The sequence below is a fragment of the Zea mays genome, chromosome 6 (assembly GCF_902167145.1).
Source record: "Zea mays cultivar B73 chromosome 6, Zm-B73-REFERENCE-NAM-5.0, whole genome shotgun sequence".
Classification (NCBI taxonomy): domain Eukaryota; kingdom Viridiplantae; phylum Streptophyta; class Magnoliopsida; order Poales; family Poaceae; genus Zea; species Zea mays.
In genome coordinates, this window is record NC_050101.1 from 93,929,889 (window position 1) to 93,940,918 (window position 11,030).

The following is an 11,030-nucleotide window of genomic DNA, read 5'->3' on the forward strand; positions in this document are numbered from 1 at the left end:
AGACGCGGGCGACGCGGGCACCGCAGTGGTGGCGGGCCCCACTGAATCTCCTGGTACAGCGGGCACAAGTACGGGCGCCGATCCTAAAGGCAGTTCACCTGGTGAAGTGGGCATCGTAGCACTTGAATTAATTGTTGGTGGATCTGCTGCATGCAAAGGGTTAGGGTCTTAGGGAGCACCGGTGTGGCCATATGATCAAAACCAAAATTAGCACTATGATTAGCCAAATGAAAATTGCGTACAGCTAGAGGTGGGTTGGGTATGGCTGGGGAAGACTTTAGGGAGGACCTAGCAAAGGGAAAAACATTTTCATCAAAGATGACATCACGAGAAACATAGACTCTACCGGAATCAACATCTAGACATTTGTAGCCTTTATGAGAGGCACTATACCCAAGAAAAACACACTCTTTTGACTGGAAAGATAATTTGTGTTTGTTATATGGTCGGAGATGAGGCCAACACGTGCGGCCAAAAAAATTAGGAGCGAATAATCAGGAGTTTTGTGAAATAGACGTTCAATAGGACTAGTATTATCGATGACATGAGTAGGCATGTGATTAATGAGGTATGTGGAGACGAGGAAGGCTTCATCCCAAAATTTGAGAGGCATGGAAGCATGAGCTAACAGGGCTAGGCCGGTTTCAACAATGTGACGGTGTTTTCTCTCAGCAGAGCCATTTTGTTGATGGGTGTGAGGACACGAGACATGATGAGTGATGCCCAAAGATCGAACAAACTTTATGGAGTTTTTGGTACTCACCCCTAATCAGATTGAACTATTTTTATCTTGGCATCAAAGAGACGCTCAACACTAGTTTGAAAAAGATGAAAAAATCGTGGGGCCTCTGAGCGATCATGCATAAGATATATCCAAGTAAATTTTGTAAAATCATCAATAAAACTGATATATTATTTGTAACCATTAACAGAGACAGTTGCAGGACCCCCAAACATTAGAATGAGTTAACTCTAAAGGAGATATAGTTCGATGAACAGAAGAAAAATACGGTAACTGGTGACTCTTAGCGACTTGACAAGCATTGCAGATGGACCTAGTAGACTCCTGAGGACACAAAATATTATTGAGTTTTAAAATAGACTGAACTACTTGAGGTGATGGATGACCAAGTCTCGCATGCCACTGGGCATGACTAGGAAAGGACCGACTGATGAGAGCTTGCTTCAATTGTGCAGCATCTAAAGGTGTGAGGTGGTAGAGGCCCCCCTTTACATCGACCGTCCAGCAGTGTTTTCCGTGTGAGAAGATCCTTAATAAGAAAATGTCATAGATGAAATTCAAAGAAAACTTCATTATCAAGTGTGAATTTATGGATAGAAAGTATGTGTTTGGTAATCTTAGGGACATGAAGAATATTATGCAAATCAAGAGGTCGATCACAAGTATTAATTAAGGAATGACCAGTATGGAGAATTTTCAAACATGCTCCATTTCCAACTTGAACTTGATCATCACCATGATAACATTCCTGAATGGCCAGACGATCTAGATCACTTGTGATGTGATCAGTAGCGCCTGTATCTGGAAACCAATCGGTATACACCTTGTATGAAGACTTGGAGACAACATTAGCGGACAAAGGGTCATCATCATAAGACTCATCCATCCGGTACCAGCAACGACGAGCAGTGTGCCCTTCTTTTTCACAAATCTGACAAGTTGGGCGGGAAGATGAACCAGAGCCACGACCCCCTCCACGGGAAGGCGGACCACGGCCCCGGCCCCTGTACGATGTACCACGACCACGGTCAGGACGACCACGACCACGGAACGAGCCACGGCGCCCAGCAAAATTTGTTGACGCACCGAGGTTCAGCTGCTGCTCGGCGTGGTGACAAAGTTGACGGGCTTCAAAAGTCAGTAGATTAGCGAAAACATTATCGAGAGTCGGAGTAGATGGCAGGGTGGTCATCGTAGTAACAAAGGGATCATATTCAACCGGGAGTCATGCAAATAGATAGGCGAGGACCTCCTCGTCGCGAAGAGCCATCTAGATGGCCGAGCATCTTAGTGCTGCACAGGAAGGGCATGAGTTGGGCACGCCAAAGTGGATATTTGGTGGTGGTAAGGCGTATTATGAGTTGTGACCGCTTGATGAAGGGAGATAGCGGCCATGGTTGTGGAGCAAGACAGATGTGCCATAGAGGAGGAAATGGTGGAAGGGGAGGAGGAGGAGATTTCAGCGGCGGCGATGGACACGAAGAACCTTTGAGTCTGGTACCATGTGAGATAAAAGGCAGCGCACCTCATAGGATTGGCTGCTCTCGTTTATATATAGCCACAAAGATTACAATGATTGTTACAGCTAGGGCTGGTAATGGATCGTGACCCAAATGCTTCTTTACAAAATGGTAGGACCCTAAATAATTTGTAGTTCAAAAATAAATAGAAATAGGGTCCGATCCTAATTCGATCTGATCCTTAAATCTTATAAGTGTAAAATTTAAAGTCCATTGTCACCCCTAGTTACAGCCGAAGAAGATCAAGGAGACGCAGCTCCACGCATATCTATGCATATCCTCAATATAGCCTTCCAAATATATCTAATAGTCACATGGCTACTCAATTTAAGCAAATGATTTTAAACGATTTTATATGGGTCGGCAATGTACGATGCATGTTTTCTATGTTTCTACCTAACACCTAATGATACAGCGTGCAAAGTTCATGCATTTACTCATCTAAAATGGTCGTCGTATGATACGTGCGTGCGTGCATGAAGATGGACAGAGCGCGCAGCAAGCCACTGCCAGTCAGATGAGCATGCAGCGAGAGAGCGTATGCGTGCAGGCTTGCTTGCTTTTGCGTGGAGGAACGAACAAGATATTTGGCAATGGGCAATGGCGACGGGGACGGCGACGCATGCATGGTCGACGACGTACGAGTACGACCGGAGGAGCCGGGGAGGAGGACTGCGTCGTGGTCACATCGGTCGGTCGCTCGACTGGCTGCTCACGGCCATGGCGTCGTCGTCCTTCCTGCTCTCCCGTCATGTTTACATCTAGGCGTAGCTCTTGTCTTCTTGCCAACCAGACGTTCTTCAGGCCAGGACTCCCAAGTGCGCGGGCCCCACACAGCCCCTTTCCCCCCGCTACTCCGATCGATCGCAATCATGTCCTTCATCATAACTCTGCATTTGAGCTCGTGTCTGAACAGGAAGGCGTTCCGGCTGTTGTGGGCACATACATGTCCCCCTGCCTCGCTCCGGGAGCATGACACGTAGGCCCGGCGGCAGCTACCGTGCACGGGTGTTGAAAGAAAAGGAAAGAGCAGGCCATTTTTAATATCCACTCTCTTGAGGTATCTGTAAGAGGCCATTTTTAATATCCAGTCGAGTCTTTTCTGAAGAGACTGTTTCTATAGATTCTCTATAGATATTATATCTTCACAACATTTTTAACATGGTTAATTTTAAAAACACTACATTATATCATGTAATTTATTAGGTGTCTCCTATAATTAGAAAACCGATAGGAAACTCTAGGTTGTATATGTCTTACCTTGCGTTTTTCAGAGAAAAGAAGGCTTTTTTGAATCTTGACTTGGACAGCCAAAACCTATTTTTGTCACCTATACAACGAGCAGGTTGGAATAACTTTTTTGAGAATCTGGATATCGCCGGGTTTGCGTGTGGGGGAGATGAAGGGGTTTGCACGGTTTAGTGTTTAGAAAACGACAGATTTCTCGCGATGACTCATCAAATTCTGTATTCACGTTGATTTGGAGAAATTTCACAAAAATGATTGTCACATAAGGGGGATGAGAAACGAAACGTTTGGCTGCCAGAAGCCAGTTCTGACTACTAGAATCTGGCTAAGCCGAAACAAACAAGGCCATGATGTCTCCGACGTTACGACACGACATATGGTTCTAAGGTTGTAGTTGAAAAATAAGAAGGAAACGAACAAGTTTTTAGGGGAAAGAAGATTGACATACTAGTTGTACTCATCATTCCCTGTCCCATGAAATAGACTCTAACAAGAAAGTGTGAAAATATACCTAAGAACTCTTTGCACACATGACCACTGGGTTATGTTCATGCAATTTGATTGCCTAGACAATGGATTGGCTTTGGGGCATGCCGTATGATTTAGAACGAATAAGTTTTAGAAAATGTCATATGTCTCTAATTAGGTTTTGTTTTGCAAATATATACTCCCTCCATCTCAAATTATAATTCGTTTGACTTTTTTGTGCCACGTTTGACTGACTTGTCCTATTCAATTTTTTTGCCAAAAAATAAAAAATTCAAAGCCAAATGTCAAGTATATTAGATGCTAAACAACATCACAGCAAAAATTAACAATAATTATGATTTTTTGAATAAAGCAAACCAATCAAACTTGGGGTAAAAAAATCAAACGAATTATAAATTAAAACGGAGGAAATATATGTTTATTGCAAACAACTAATAATATCTATGTTTATTATGAGTACGTGCATTGGGATCTCAGAAGGGAAAACTTCATAGATTTAGATTGATGCATAAATAAATACTAGTCGGTTGCCCGTGCGTTGCACGGCTCACAATAATACTCATGTAAATTATTCACCAAAAAGATCTCAAGATTTTTTTATTGATTGTCTCCACTCTCCGCATAATGTTCTTTTGATTCAACTAGCTGATGTTGTTGTTTACTCCATCCAATATGTCTTGGCACAACACGACCAATGAAGGGAGCGATTAGAAGAGAGTTCACAATGACTAACTGAACGAATAGAGATTACAGAATGACATAATTCTATCATACAGAGACCAAATAAGAGAAAGTTTGTGAGCTCAAGTTTCTAAAATAAGTCACATGAACTCAAACTTATAAAAAAGATAGATCAAAATATGGAGTGGTTGCTAAAGTTAGGCATCAATAAAAACTAGATGCACTCCATATAAATTATGGTACTTCATAGCAATCACTAACGTTTAAAACCAACAAATAATCTTTCCTTTTACTGTTAGCGTGACAAATTATTGTTGCTCCATCTAATTCAGCAACCTCAAACACCATGGAGTCCATTGCGCTAATGTGGTCTCAGAAACGATCTAATGCATGCAAGAGCCAAGAACACAAGGGATCCATGAGCCATCATCAGAAGAACACAAACCATGTGTAGACAATAAATAAAGTATTAACACACCCAAATTATGTTCAGTCCTTAGCACAACAAAAAACCAACACCCAAAATAACAGAGGAACAACACAACAATTTTTGCAATGACAGAAGGATGGGTGACAGGTACATAGAAGTGGTAGAAGCATACCGAGTCGATATCGTGGTAAGGGAAAGGCCATGTAGACAGGCGATGCCGAGCCATCGAACGAGTATCATAGGCAGCAAATCAGGGACTCCCATCCCTCGTCTCCCCCACTTCTAAGGTTTCGTAGAGCAGGAAGGGAAGAGACAGGCATACCTGTTTGTTGCCGGAGAAGGACACGATGAAGATCTAGGCATCTGGAGGCGATATAGGTAGTATACCGCTAGATACATAGAGGGAGAGGGCACGCAAGCGAAGAAAAAAGCCCAGCCGGTGCAGCTCCAAACCAAGAGTCACCCGCACCAGGCGTTAGTCTGAGAAGGGCGAGAGAATGCGAGTGCCTTCCTAGCCCTGGACCTGCTGAGGCAACACAACACCACCACCAACTCTGTAGCATATGCCAACTGTTGTCGTATTATGGGACTTGGTTGTATAATATCTCAGACCTAGACTCCTCATCACCAAGATAACCAAAGAGTGGCAGGCGCCGCCGTGTCCTCCTTGGTGACATGCACGGAGAAAGGCCAGGAGCAAGACCAACTCGCCCCGTACCCACGTCAACGAGCATCGGTCGGCTCGCGACTGCGACCATGGGCGGGGGCAGTAGGTTGCGGAGGAAGAGCAGGGTGAAGGCCGGGAAGACGAACGGGACGTCCAACGATGGCGAAAACGATAGTGCACGCATGCTATGAAACGTTCTCGTGGATGTGCAATAGCCACGGCGTGAGTCGGTGTTAGGACAGGTGTCGGACGAATACGAGGAGGAGGTGCCTCCTCCCACGCCCTCTGCTGAGAATGGGGTGGCGCGGAGGTGGAGGCATGAGGGAGAGAGAAAAGAAGCAGGATGGAAAACGAGGTGGCGGCAACTGAGTCGAAGACCATCATTATCGTGCGGAGGTAGCCAAATGGGCCATGTGTGGCGGGCCGACCCGAGGCACGGCCCATTTAATAGTGTCTAGGCCAGCCCGACATGAGTGTTGTGCCATGCTTGGGCCGTAGCCTCGGCCCGTAGTGCTGGCCCAACCCGACACAGTTATATTTTTATTTTACAAAAAATTGTATATTATGACGGAACCTCCCAAGTCATTAGGCCCACCTACAGTTGTCCTTGTCCAACGGACTTCAGACAACCCTGCAGGTGCCCCTGAATTACTTGACAAGTTCGGTATCTGCATTCTTTATCTTTCCCAAGAGCGTTTCACCCGTCACACAGACATTACAATACATCGGAGGTACAAAAATGCGGAAGCAATTACAATAACTTACCTTATATTAAAGTAAGAGTGCAGAAGTATTATTATTACATCACTAGGAGGCAAAAACCCCTCCCGATAAACATTAAACAAAAGTTTTTAAATAGAGGACCCTTCCTCCCAAAGCTTCACTCCTGGTTTTCTTCTTTGGGCACCACCTTTGAACAAAAGCAGCAAAAGTTTGCCGCTTCCTCACCTAAAACAACATGGGACAAAGCCCTGAGTACGAAGTGTACTTTCGCAAGACTTACCCGTCAAAGTAAAAGACTCTCAAGGATATGCTGGCCTTTGGGAATCAAGGTATGGCTTATCAATAATCAAAGACTCTGTTTGCATAAATGCTTACTAACAGTGGATCCTTAAAAATCAAGTTTTACTTGTCAGGTTAAGTGAAGTTACCTGCAGCTAGAGTTCTTTCTATCCTAGTTCAAGCACTTGACCTATACTAGCCAATTTCTTATCAACCATTCATCTTCACTAGATTGCTACATGTAGGGCAGTGACCAAGTCTTCATATCCGCGAAGTTACGGCGATCCGAATCGATTATACTCAGCTGAGGATCTCCAATTACACGACATATGTAGCACTTAACCCTTGCATATGTCAACTCACCACCGGGGTTCTTAAGACCAGATCAGGTTCACGCCAACCGAGAGCACAGATACACCATCGTCCAGCCTCTTGTCACGGAGGGTACACGCTTCTCTTGCCATCTCTCCACTCCCATTGCATGTTATCTTATTCTAGTATTAGTCTGCCCAAGGCAAAGCTTACCCATGACGAGGCATGTGACAGTTAAAGGGTCCTCGATCAGCAAGCCTACATCGAGAAGGTCCTTAATCGACTCAGACGGAGACACTACACCGAGACTCTCTTCTCGTGCAAGTCACCCGCCCAATCTCAGCTTTATCATTTTAACCCAAAGTTTGGTACCTGGCAGAGGTACATCCTTTCCGATGTTGAACCCATCATGGCCATGATGGATCCACCATCAAGTTTTTATTTTTTTTGAAAACATCCCATCCACTTTGAAGCATCATCTTTTGTGAAAACAAAACCTTTTGTTTTTCTAGAGCAAAGCTAAGCATAAGAAAAACCTTTTTGTAAATCAGGGATTCAGGAGAAGTAACCATACTCAAGGAAGGAAATGCAGCAACAGGTTTAGCACATAACTCCTATCACCTAATGCATCAAGTAAGTGAGAAAGATTTCAAAATAACAAGGGGTGGCAAATGCACCAGGGCTTGCCTTGTATGACAGGTGAATCAGGCTCAGCTCCACATATATCAAAATAAAAGCAGTTTCCTGCCTGAGGTTCTTCAAGTGGTGGTGGTGGTGTAGTCCTGGCTTCTTCAATCTCTATCTCTTCTTCGTTTTCTATACATAGCCATATATAATCATGAATGCTCATGTAATGCTCATGGAAATGCAAAGATAATAAAAGTTTATTATCTAAAGTTTTGAATATAACTTTCCTTCACGGATCTCCGAAAAACTAGGGTTTTCGGAGTCTATAGTGAAGTTCATAGAGTAGGGGGGCTAGGGTTTTGGGTTCTAACACTACAAGAAACTAATAAATGTTCGTGGGTTAATTTAAGAACGTGGGTACCCACGTTCTTAATTGAGTTAAGTTCATGGGTTTGTTGAAAAACGTGGGTACCCACGTTCTTAGTTTAAATTCGTGCGCCCTAGCTAAAACCGTCGAACTTATCGTATTAGAAACGTGGGTACCCACGTTCTTATATTAAGTTCGTGGGCCACATGGACACCGTCGGACTTAACCTAAAAACCTAAATCCCCAACCCGCCCACACGACTCTCTTCTTTCTTGCCCACTGCACGTACCGCGCACACTCCTCCACCGCACCGCCGCCAGCCACCGCGCTCGCCACGCCTCCGCCACCGCTCCTCCACCTCGCGTGCCGCCACCACCGCGCCCAACTGCGCCCGCCGAGCCGTCGCCAGACCCGTGCCCAACCGCGCCCGTCACGCCCAACCGCGGCCGCCGCGCCGCCGCCAGACCCACCGCTCCTCCACCGTGCTCAGCACAAGGCGGGCCGCATCGCCAAAGACGATCTCACTCCCCTCCTCTCGTTCCTCCCACTCTAGCACGGCGAGCCAGCTCCACCCCGTCTCCCGCAGCAACCGAGCGCTCCATCTTCTCGTCGTGCTTTACTCCCCGTCCACGCCGCGGCCGCGACCACGACTGAGGCGTAGGACCAGCCTCCCTCCCGCCCGCGCGGGGCTCATCCTGGTGGAGCCCAAGGCGCGCGTCCTGGTGGCCGGCGGCGACATCGGTGGCCTGGCCTTCGCGCTCGCCACCAGGCGGAAGGGGTTCGAGGTGCTGGTGCTGGAGTGGGACGTGAGCGTCGTCTGCGGGGAAGGGAGGTATCGCGGCCCGATCCAGCTGCAGAGCAACGCGCTCGCCGAGATCGCCGCGCTCAAGGCTCGGGTGCGCCTCCTCGCTCGCCGCCCTCGCTTCTCTGGCTTCTGCACCACCGTCGGCCAGGGAGACACAGCCGACCTCCCTCTCCACCAGGTGACCTCTCAATTCCTTCTGCCCGCTAGTGAGGCTCAAGAGGCTATTGGTGACAGAAGCTGTAGCATCCATGGTTATTAGATCGTTGCCAGAGAAACCATCGAAGGTGAACTCACCTGATCTATCATAAGTAGAGGCGGACAGCAGCAGAGGCATGAGGATGAGGAGGAGATACTGTAGAAAGCAAGGTTGATGCATGTTCATCACATCAGCTAGACAGACGAGGCCTGCTCTTCTCTGCAATATCGATGGATCGAGTCGAGTCACAGGAAGCTATTCAGCTAAATTAATAAAGAGTACTCTCTGGTGGTGAATTTTAATTCACAGGATTGTGTCATTCTCTGCTCAACCGAATGTAGGGCCCAGAGACTTGCACCAGGTCAAGCAAGTTTGTTGTGTCACCATCAGGATCTTTTAACAGTCGATGGTTGGAATGGACCGGCATCAGGTCAAGCTTTGCATCTCATGCCAGTTCAATGCTATCGCAGCTAGGACCAGCAGACTGGTGTTTTCTAAGTGTAGTTCTCTTTGCATCTCAGGTATGTTACTGCTGACAATATGTAACTAGGCTCTTTGCAGACATGAAAAGTCCATTAATAGATGCAGTTCTCTCTTTATTCACAGAGGAGAGGTCGTGCAGGCCGCGTTCAGCCAGGTTTTTGCTATCGGCTCTATCCAAAGATCATTCACGATGCAATGCCACAGTTTCAGTTACCTGAAATTCTCAGGACTCCTTTGCAAGAGCTATGCCTTACCATCAAAAGCCTACAGCTTGGAGCAGTATCCTCCTTTTTAGCCAACCTTGTTGACATATTTTGCTCACTTCAGCCTACCTTAACACTTGCTGATGCAATTTAATGCAACCGATTGTTTATTTTTTGTATGCTTGAATGCTTCCATTTTAGTTGCGTTTTGAATTTACTGAAATAGTATATAAATTGCAGGTTCAAGAGCCTGACTTAATTGGGGTGAGTCATTTACTAGTTGATGAAATTCATGAACGCGGCATGAATGAAGATTTTCTCATCATAATACTACGTGACCTTCTACCAAGACGTCCAGATGTTCGCCTTGTACTGATGAGTGCAACTATAAATGCTGAACTATTTTCCAAGTACTTTGGAGATGCTCCAGTGATGCACATCCTGGTACTGTAATGTTTCATGAACAACATCAAATTGAACTTCTGATTGATTGTGTCTGTATGTTATATATTTACATTGAGGTGTTCTGAGCAGGGGTTCACTTTTCCTGTTGTTGAGTTATTTCTGGAAGATGTTCTAGAAAAGACATGTTACAGGATCAATTCCGAACGTGATAATTTTGCAGGTAGTTCAAGGAGAAAGAGGTTTTCATCAGTTAAGAGTGATCCACTGTCTGATGTTTTTGAGGTAAACTTCGTTTTTCAACTTCTTTTCCCCTTAATTTAGCACTGATGAGCATGGATTAGTCTAGCTGTGTACTTCTATATATGCATTGTGTCACACTGATTAAGCACTTCAGCTGCAAGTACAGATAGATAAAAAAAATCTAAACTGTGAAAACAATTGTTTCAGAAATCATTTTGCTTTAGTTTTCACACAAAGTGCATTTCGGTTGCTCATTTTTTTCCAGGACATTGACATTACTAAGGAGTATGGAAATTACAGCAGTTCAACAAGGCAGTCCCTTGAAGCTTGGTCTGCTGCTGAACTAGATTTGAGCCTTGTAAGTACTCTGCATTTTTTGTATAATTGAAATGCATACATTAATTCCTCAAGTAGCCGGAAGTCATGTTTTTGTAAATGATTCATTAGAGAACCATAGACGTCCCTTCTCTTCATCATGGAGGATACGTTTCTGATTTCCTGTTTTGTCATTTCATCCACTCTTGCTCTGAGATAATACATTATAGTATGGTGCTACCGTAGCACCGTGTCCATAAGTTCCATCCAAATATTGTCTTGTGCTAATACCTAAACA

At 45.3% G+C, this 11,030-nt stretch overlaps 1 long non-coding RNA gene across 1 annotated transcript; it reads left to right on the forward strand.

The window, feature by feature from the left end:
* Nucleotides 1-10,360: 10,360 nt before the first annotated feature.
* Nucleotides 10,361-10,775, forward strand: LOC109940633 (uncharacterized). The gene is made up of 2 exons (XR_002263253.1): nt 10,361-10,459; nt 10,683-10,775. It is a non-coding gene; the product is annotated as an uncharacterized lncRNA (long non-coding RNA).
* Nucleotides 10,776-11,030: the final 255 nt, after the last annotated feature.